The following is a 9146-nucleotide window of genomic DNA, read 5'->3' as shown; positions in this document are numbered from 1 at the left end:
CATAAGGGCACCGAAATTTTCCTTCTCTCTTCTGTGAGTGTTGATTGCGGCTTAAAATAGTATAGTTACAACCTATTTTTTCCCCAGCTAGAGATTTTACTAATAAACTACTAATTGTCAACACCAAAGAGGAGAAGAAAAATAAAATAGTAAATCGTATTTATTTGTGTATCATCAGCTATGTTGTCCCTATGTAGGTAAAATGACCATGTTATCATATGAGCAATTGTTACAAATAAATGCATTTAGCTTAATCTCTTTCAAAATTACCCCGGACTTTACATTATAAATACTGTTTTGAAGATTATAATGAAAATAATATTACAATAATAGAAAAACAGTCATGTTTTATTATTGTTAATGAAACAGAACTCAAATTTAACTGTCCCTAACTTACCATTACCTACTTCATTTACTATAACACAACATAAAATTTGTCAATATCTAATTCTTACTTTGGTATTACAATTTAAAATATTAAATCATTTGTACACCTTAACGAGCAACCCATAGCTTGTGTATGTGGTCATAAGAAAGAAAGGTCAAGGAATTTTGATGACCTACAAATGGTTCGTAGGTATACTAAACATATGGTGTATTGTAGACTCTCGATTTTCGGCAGGGCAGTAGTGGGACTCCTCCTTAATACTGGGTGGTAATCACAGTAGGCAGGCGGTCGATATAACTAATGCTAAAACTCTACAGCCGAATATTTCGTAATTCGCAGCTTTCCAGCATAGGTAGACCCCAGATGCTGCAAACACCAAATAAGTGAAGTGGTCGTAACAAGGACGAGAAAATCAAAGTCCAACAACTGCGATGAATCAACAAGGCAACCAATTCGGGATACATCGAAGACGAAAATCGCGTGATACAGGTGTTCAAGTTCAGTTCATCGCATCTTCCTACATCTGGCAAATTACATCGCTGACTTTCTAATTTTGACCTTTTGTGAAAGATGAAACTGAAATCGTAGCAGTCGCGGACGTCTTCTTGTCTTCCGCGCGGTATTCTAAATACTCAGAATGACCCTACATGCGAAAGATGCCTTCTTTGAGGTTTGCTTTCTGATGGACATCTTTTTCTTGTTTTCAACTTCGCTGTACCTGCAAAGAGCAACGAAGCTCAGAGAAACTTTGGATAAAAACATACTACCGAGGTAGATATATTTCTACTTAACCCAGAGAGGAATATTTAGTTAGTGTTACTAGGGTTTTAGAAGGAAATAATCAACTATTGAAGTGTAACCACAAATCCATGAGAAATTAAATAGAAGACCATTATTAAGTAATATCAATTATGATGAAGTTGTTGCTTAGTAAGTTAAATCAAACAAATATAATTTGTTTAATGGCAAAGAATTATTATTTATTTTAAATGAGTCTGCCGCCGCCTCGTCTCTGGTGAAGCTGTGGAGACGGGGTGGACGTCGCTCGGTCGTTCAGTTGTCGTGTTGTTTGCCCGGCGCCAGCTCTTTGGTAGAGCAGCCTCACACTCTGAGGCAGGAGTGGACTGCTCGGCCCAGTGCAGCTGACCGAGGACGTGCGGACAAGGTGTAGCTAGCAGGAAGATTGGGTGTAGAAGAGAGGGATGCCCGCGGTCTCACGAAGAGTCGCTAGCGGAAAGGTTGGAAGTTGGAGAGAGGGATGCCTGCGGTCTCACGAAGAGTCGCTAGCAGAGGATTGCCCGCGGTCTCACGAAGAGTCGCTAGCGGATGGGTGGGTAGAGAGAGGTATAATAAGAGAGAGAAGGAAGCCCGCGGTCTCACGAGGAGTCGCTAGCGGATAGGTGCGAGAGAATGAGAGGGAGAGAGAGAGTAGGAAAGCCCGCGGTCTCACGAAGAGTTGCTAGCTGAGGGAAGGAAGATGAAGAATTCAAGCCAATGATACCACTCTTGACTGAGGTAATATTTATTCTCCCAGATTGGCTGGGAGAGAGGAAAGCTGTCTAGGCGATTTAAAAAAAATTTTTTTTTCCTAACCTAAGTTAAAACTAAGTGTGTTTGGGAGGGGTCCGGGTTAGGGAGAGACTCTAAGTGCGTCTCAGGCCGAAGCCTATACGCTCTAATCATGCAGGGGGTACCATGCAGAAAAGGGAGCATGCATCGTGTGCTAGGAGGGGGATTGGCCAGCCATGGCAGCGATTGGCGCCATGACTAACTCCCCTCACTGACTATTCTAGACTAAAACTAGATAAGTTGGGCCCAGGTAAAACCTGCATAGACACAGGGAAAACCCTGGGCACTTACATGCGGGATGCAAAATTTCATGCATTAATTACATGCGGGTTGGCTACGGGAATAGAAGGATGGCTCAGGAAGAAGAGTTGGAAGAGTAGAAAATATCTACTAAGCAAGGGCGGGCACTTGGACATTTTTGTCCGCATTTGGGTGTTTGGTCATGACTGGTTTTTAGGGGGCGACTTCGTCGTTTCCCCCAGGCTGCCAGCCAGCCAGGTGAGCTGAAAGAAAGAAAGGTACATCTTACAACTATGAGTTATATGGCCGCGGCACCCAGGTTGCCCCAGTTACCACGGCCATGTATGCCCGACACATTGCGCTGCCAGCCTGGGCATGTCAATCATTGGCTAGTCCAATGTTGATTATTTGCACCGCAGGACGTGGTCAGACACATGGTCGGACACCTATTCTTCGATAGTGAGTCTACTCACTTATTAATTAAAAATAAACATTCCTATGAGAGTGGGGAATTTGTGTGTTGGTGTATTCATTAGGGCCCCGCTGGGCCAAAAAATAATTAGGGCCCCGATGGGCCAAAAATTCATTCATTAGGGCCCCGCTGGGCCAAAAGCATGTGTGTCGCCGGATTCGCTAGGGCAGGGGGGGGGGATTTAATTCAGTCACAATGTGCTGCCAGCCTGAGCATGTCAATCATTGGCTAGTCCAATGTTGCATATTTGCACTCCAGGACGTGGTCAGGCACATGTTTAGAATTTATTACTTAATGCTAATATTAGGACTTAAAGTTATGTCTTAAGAAATTAAAATACTTAATACTAAGTCTGGAGCTGCCAGAAATACGAGTGTAAAACTGCGCGATTCTTAAGCAGAATTTTCTCGCCAGTCCGCAACCACAGAGTTGGGGTCGGGCCTCGGCTGAGCGCAGGTGCGCTGTGATTGGCCGGAGCCTCCAGCCAATCACGGGCCACTACGGTGGTCGATGCGCCAGGATGGATTTCGGGCGTTTGTATTTTTGTGTTTCGTCGGGATCATAATTTCCGAGTGAGGAAATATGCGGATTTAAACTATTTACGCATTTATCGTAAAAAGTTTGTGTTGTACGAGTGTAAAAGTCTTGCAAAGTCTCTGACTCGGTTTCACGATGCAATGCTTCTACAGGGCAGTATCGTGGGGCGTCTGTGGCGATTCGAATGCACCTATTCTGAATCCTCTGCAGTTTTATTAGGTGTGAGGGGGCAGCTGTTGCCCAGACTGAGGCTGCATATGTAATTATTGGCCGTATTAGAGCATTGTACAGCAGTAGGCCGGTTTTAACCTTGCTGCCGCATCGTCTACTCATTACTGGGCATAGTGCACTGATCCTAGCCTGCGCTTGCGCTCGCCTAGTGTCAATGTGATTGCGCCAGAGTAATTTTCTATCCATGTGAACACCTAGATATTTCACTACCTCCTTATGCGGTATTTGTTCGTCAAACAAACGTATTTGCGGCCTGCGTTCTACAGGCGGGAGATTTTTACGAGTAAATACAATGGCCTCTGATTTCGTTGTATTTACTTTTATACGCCAAGTCGTGCACCATTGTTCGAACTCAGTGAGCGCGACTTGCAGTCTGTTGGTAGCTAGCTGGAGGTTGTGGGACCTTCTATACAGCACTGTGTCATCTGCATAGCAGCCCAGCTTTACTAGTCGGTGTGCGGGGCGTGGCATGTCACTGACATATATATTAAAGAGTACAGGGCCTAAGATGCTTCCCTGTGGTACACCTGCTCTTATTTGTTTTATGTCTGACAGAGCTCCTTCAGTAGATACTCTAAAGGTTCTGTCTGCTAAATAGGACGCGACTAGTTTAATATAACAGTCTGGAAATCCTGTTTGGTATAGTTTGTAGATTAGCCCCGCATGAAATACTCTGTCGAAGGCTTTCTCTACATCTATAAACGTAGCGACTACATAATCCTGTACATTAAATGCGCTTGTGATTTCTTCTGTCAGGCGCACGAGCTGATGTACTGTCGAGTGTGTACTGCGAAAGCCGAACTGTTCATCCGGCAGTATGTTATTCTCGTGTATGTGTACATTAAGTCTGTGTAGTATAATACTCTCCACGACTTTAGACACAGTACTTAGCAGACTGATAGGTCTGTAATTCTGTGGCAGTGTTTTATTTTTACCTGGCTTGTGAAAGACTATAACTCTAGCCTCTTTCCACTGTGAGGGGAAAATATTTAACCGAAACATTGCATTTATGCACTCAGCTAGATATTCGAGTGTTTCATTCGGGAGTTGTTTGAGGACAACAGCCTGTATGACGTCATTCCCGGGAGCTTTTCGCGGCTTCATTTTCTTGATAGCACGCTTTATTTCTTGCGCCTGTGTAAGTAAAGGCTCAGAGGTTGTGGGCAGTCGCAATTTAACACGTAGTTCGCGGTAAATTTGCGCCGTGAATATCCTATCGCAGGGCTGCATGTTGGGCTGGAAAGCTGCTTCCAGTGTGTCAGCGAAAGCTTGTGCCTTATCACAGGGCTGAAAAACTACACCATTGTTTGTTTCAAGGGGCGGGATTTTTTCCGATTTATTTAAAATCCGCTTCGTCATTGTCCAGGCACTTCCGTCCTGGGTGTCGAGTCGCGCGATTTTAGTTTCCCACTGGCTGCCTCGCCAGAGTGAGATTTCGTCTGAAATGATTGTTTGTAGTTCATTTATTCGGCGTTTCGTCTCTTGTGTACGACGCCGTGTGTATTCACGCCGCAGTCGATTTTTTTGTGAAATCAAGCTGCGGATGTATTCTGGCAGCTCGTCGTGTGCTAGCCTAACCTCCTTTTCTGGGATGCACTGGCTAATACCATCCTGGATTTTTTCTGTTAGGTCTAATATCGCGGAATTTAAATTGTCGCTGTTTTCAATAGTTATTTCGGCCGCGTCGGGGAGATTTACTGTTAAATAGTTTTTAAATTGTTGCCAGTCCGCGTTTTTATAGTCCCTGATTTTTCGTGGCTGGTTGGAGTCTATATTTGCGTCATCAAATTTTAAATGAACAGGGAAATGATCCGATGACATGTCGTGTACAACCTCGAGTTCGAATCCCGTGTTGACACGTTTGTTCAGGGCGATATCTAAAATATCAGGCATGTCGTTCAGTCGACCAGAGTCATGTGTGGGCTCTGAGGGAGCATGTACAGTATAGTTTTTGTTGAGTTGGTGAGTGTAGAGTAGTCTGCCGTTCGCTGTAGCGCGCCTGCAGTTCCACTCTATGTGTTTGGCATTGATATCGCCTACAGCAAGGAAGCTCGGGGCCGCTCCATATAAAGTATCCAGGTCTGCCTCGCTGAGGGACCTGCCTGGTGGGGCGTACATTGCAATTAATTTAATTTGTTGCCGATTTATATTTAAATTAATTCCTATAGCCTCCAGTTGTTGGAAATCAGGGAGCTGGCAGGCAGTGTGTTGTACACTAGTGTGTACAGCAAGGGCTACTCCACCGCCTCGTGCGTCTCGATCGCGCCTATAAATGACATAATTTAATATTGTCAGCCTGTCTGTCGGAGTCAGATGCGTTTCGTTTATCGCAGCTATTTTTATTTTATGTTTATCCAGGTGGTTGATAAATTCCGGTAGTTTATTTTTAATGCCGCGTGCATTCCAGAAGAGGAGGGAATGTAACTTAAGACTAGTGGCTGCGTGTGTGCTGCAATTCGGTGCCGAATTATTGTAGGTCATCGACAACGACCCCAGCAAGCGCACACACGCAATCCATGGTGGCACGTATTTTGTCTGCCATGGATTTGGACGTGTCTAGCCAGATGACTAGAAGCTGGCACAGAGGGCCGATGGCACTCTGCAGTTGGGCGTTGCCTATGATGGCCTCGTGGGAGCGGATGACCGCCTGGATGTCCGCAAGCTGCGGTGCCTGGGCGCTGGTGGACGGAGTCTGCTGGGCAGTTGGCAGCTCTGGTGCTGCATCGACTGCCATTGCTGCCACGGGTGCGGCCTGCGGCTGGGCGGGGGCTGGCGTTCTCTTCGCCGGTGTGGGAGCTGGCTTGGTGGCTGTCAGCTTGTCCTGGGCGGGCTGTCGGGGCCTGTCCTGGGCGGGGCGCGGGGGCTTTCCTTGGCCATTTTTGTGGCCGGTGGGGTTCTTCTTGAACCCCTTCTTCTTCTGCCACGGGTTGTTTGCAAGGACTGGGTAGTCCAGCTCAATGTGGCTGGGCTCCCAGTGCTGCTGCAGGGGCGCATACCGGCTCCCGCTGGCCTGCGCCAGGTAGTCGCCGAAGCACGGCGGCGGTGGGCCCCAGGGGTTGTGTCTTGGGGGGGCGTGATGTCCCTGTGGTGTCTGCTGTTGAGGCTGGGGCTGGTTGGTGGCGCGCGTGTTGTCGCGCATGTCGCGGCGGGATTGTAGCTCCCGCTTCTTTCGTTCTTGGGGGGGAAGGTGCCTCCGTGTCTCCTTCTTGTACGCACTGCACCCCTTGAAATTGGCGCAGTGCGGTTCCTCGCAGTGAGCACACTTTTTGTGCTCCTGCTGGCCCCCGTGCGGGCATTCGGTGGCGCAGTGCGAGCCACTGCACCACCTGCAGACTGGTGCTGCACTGCAGCCTTTGCCCACGTGGTTGAAGCGTTGGCAGTTGCTGCACTGCGCAGGGCCCTTCGGTCGCCTGTAGTCGTCCACGCGAATCCGCATTCCAGCGAATTCGCGCAGAGCCTGAATGGTCGCTGAGTCGCACGACTGCGGCACCTCAATGACGAGGGCGTCGCACTTCTCCCGTCTCCGCCTGTTCTCCAGGAACCAGTGGTTCTGGACGGGCAGGTTCAGTGCGGCGAACTCCTCTTGTAGGAAGTCCGTTGGTGTGTGACGGTGTACGCCGCGCAGTACGAATTTTTTCGGTACTTCGTGCTGTTGCAGAAGTACCGAGTGCTGCGCACCAATGGCCTGAAGGGCCTTAACTGCGCGCGTGTAGTCCGCGATGGTGGCGGTGTGGACCATTATTTCGTCCTTCCCGCGGTTTGTGCATGTGAAGCGCTCGGTGAGGGCATTCTTGAGTGTATGGTACACTCGCGGGTACTGGTGCCCCTGGTCAAGGAACACGAAGAGTGGCTTGACGCGATGGGCCTCGGGCGCTGCCGCAGGTGGCTGTTGGTTGGGGGGGGCGGGGCCCGCCTGCTCGGTTGAGGAAGAGGCCGCCATCTCGTGGTGCGACCTCTTCGCCTTTTTCGTGGCGACTGTCTGCCAGTCGCCATCGGTTGCGTCCTCCTGAGGGGAGGGCATTGAGTCGTCCATCTCTGTCATTATGTCTTTAAGTCGCGTCAGCCTCACACTCGTGAGCACCCACTGACCGTCCCCCGGGGCTAAGTTAGCCGGATTCAGGCTAGGCTGAAGGGGATCTAACTCCCCGGGTGTCTCAGAGCTCGTTGGTCGTTAATACTACCTTTACCTGGTACCGATACACTCTACCTGCCTGCGCACTCTGGGTGCACAGGTTACCTTTCAGGAAACCACTGGGTAGCACTGTGAAGTGCTACACACAGCTTTAGGCGCGGAGCTCCTCTCCGTACGTCCGTCCTCGGCCAAGGCTCAAGGCAAACTCCTTTTCGCTGTCTAGGCTTGTTAGCCCGCACAATTTATACAAGTTTCTTCTAGAACCATCTGTGTTAAAGTTTTACATATTTCTATCTCTTTTGCATGATGATGATCTTTTGCATTTTACAATATTATTTCCACATCTACAAAACATACTTCCAGTATACACTTAATAATCTACCTAAATATTTACAATAATAACATATATAAAATAACTATGATACATTGTCTCTTTTTATTTACACTGCCATCTGGTGACGAGTGGTAGCACTACCAGGGCCATGGCTGGAGTGTTGCGCCGCGGACAGGATTGTGACCCGGGTTTTTTGTTTAATAAAGAGGAGGTACGACGTCAAGTCTAAATAAGACTAAATAATAAATATAAGTATGTTTCATTAGATAATGTACCAGTATTATATTATTTGAAAGGGAAAAGAGTAACTAATATTACACATTTGAAACCTAAAATATTTTTATATCGATTTTACACAACAGTATATCAATGAATAGTAAAAATTTGAAATTTATATTGTTTATAAAAACCATTTAAGATTCAAAACTGTAAGTGTAATTTTTTTTGTAATATTGCATTTTCTTTAGACTGGCATTTTTCTGCAATTATAAACACAAAGAAAGTTGCAAGGAAATTCTGAAAGATTCTAAAAGACCCTGTTCTAGGTTCTGTTTATATTTTAACCATTGCCTAGCTGCTAGTTCGTTGCTAATGATGTGACACAAAAAGTATCTGTCTGCCATATTGAATTTAGTACTCTTTCCCAAGCACTGCCAGCACTGCATTCGCTTAAGGCCCTGTCACACTGTCAAATATATTGTATCCAATAAATTGGACAACAAAATTTGAAGGGTGATTTTGGATTAAATACGTCTTCAAATATATTGTATTCAATATTATTTGACGAGCAATGTAAAATATATTTGAAGTCATTTCACACTATCAATTTTCTTTGAATGAGCTCGTTTTACCAAACATTCTGTAGAGAACTGTAAATGACAGTATTTAGAATCAAAAAACAAATTTTGGGTCAAGGAACGCGGGCTTTTTTAAGTAAGTTATATTCCAATTTAGGTATATTGTGATCATACACAGTTTAAAATTTACGTTTTCCAGGTGTTTGCAATGCCTGCATTAAGAGCATCAAAGTGTTTCAAAAGCTGTAGCTGTAATTGCAATTGTAGCAAGTCTCAGTAAACTAGAAGAGAAATCTAAGAAAAAGAAACGCAGATGGTGGACGAGACAGTGGATACTTTCCCGGCAAACAAATGGTGTTTTACCCCTTTTTGTCATGAACTTCGATACGAAGATGCCGATTCATTTCCGAACTATGTAATAATGGATTCTGAAAGTTTTGATTTTC

This window comes from Bacillus rossius, assembly GCF_032445375.1.
Source record: "Bacillus rossius redtenbacheri isolate Brsri chromosome 9 unlocalized genomic scaffold, Brsri_v3 Brsri_v3_scf9_1, whole genome shotgun sequence".
Taxonomy (NCBI): domain Eukaryota; kingdom Metazoa; phylum Arthropoda; class Insecta; order Phasmatodea; family Bacillidae; genus Bacillus; species Bacillus rossius.
Note: the sequence above shows the minus strand (reverse complement) of the source record.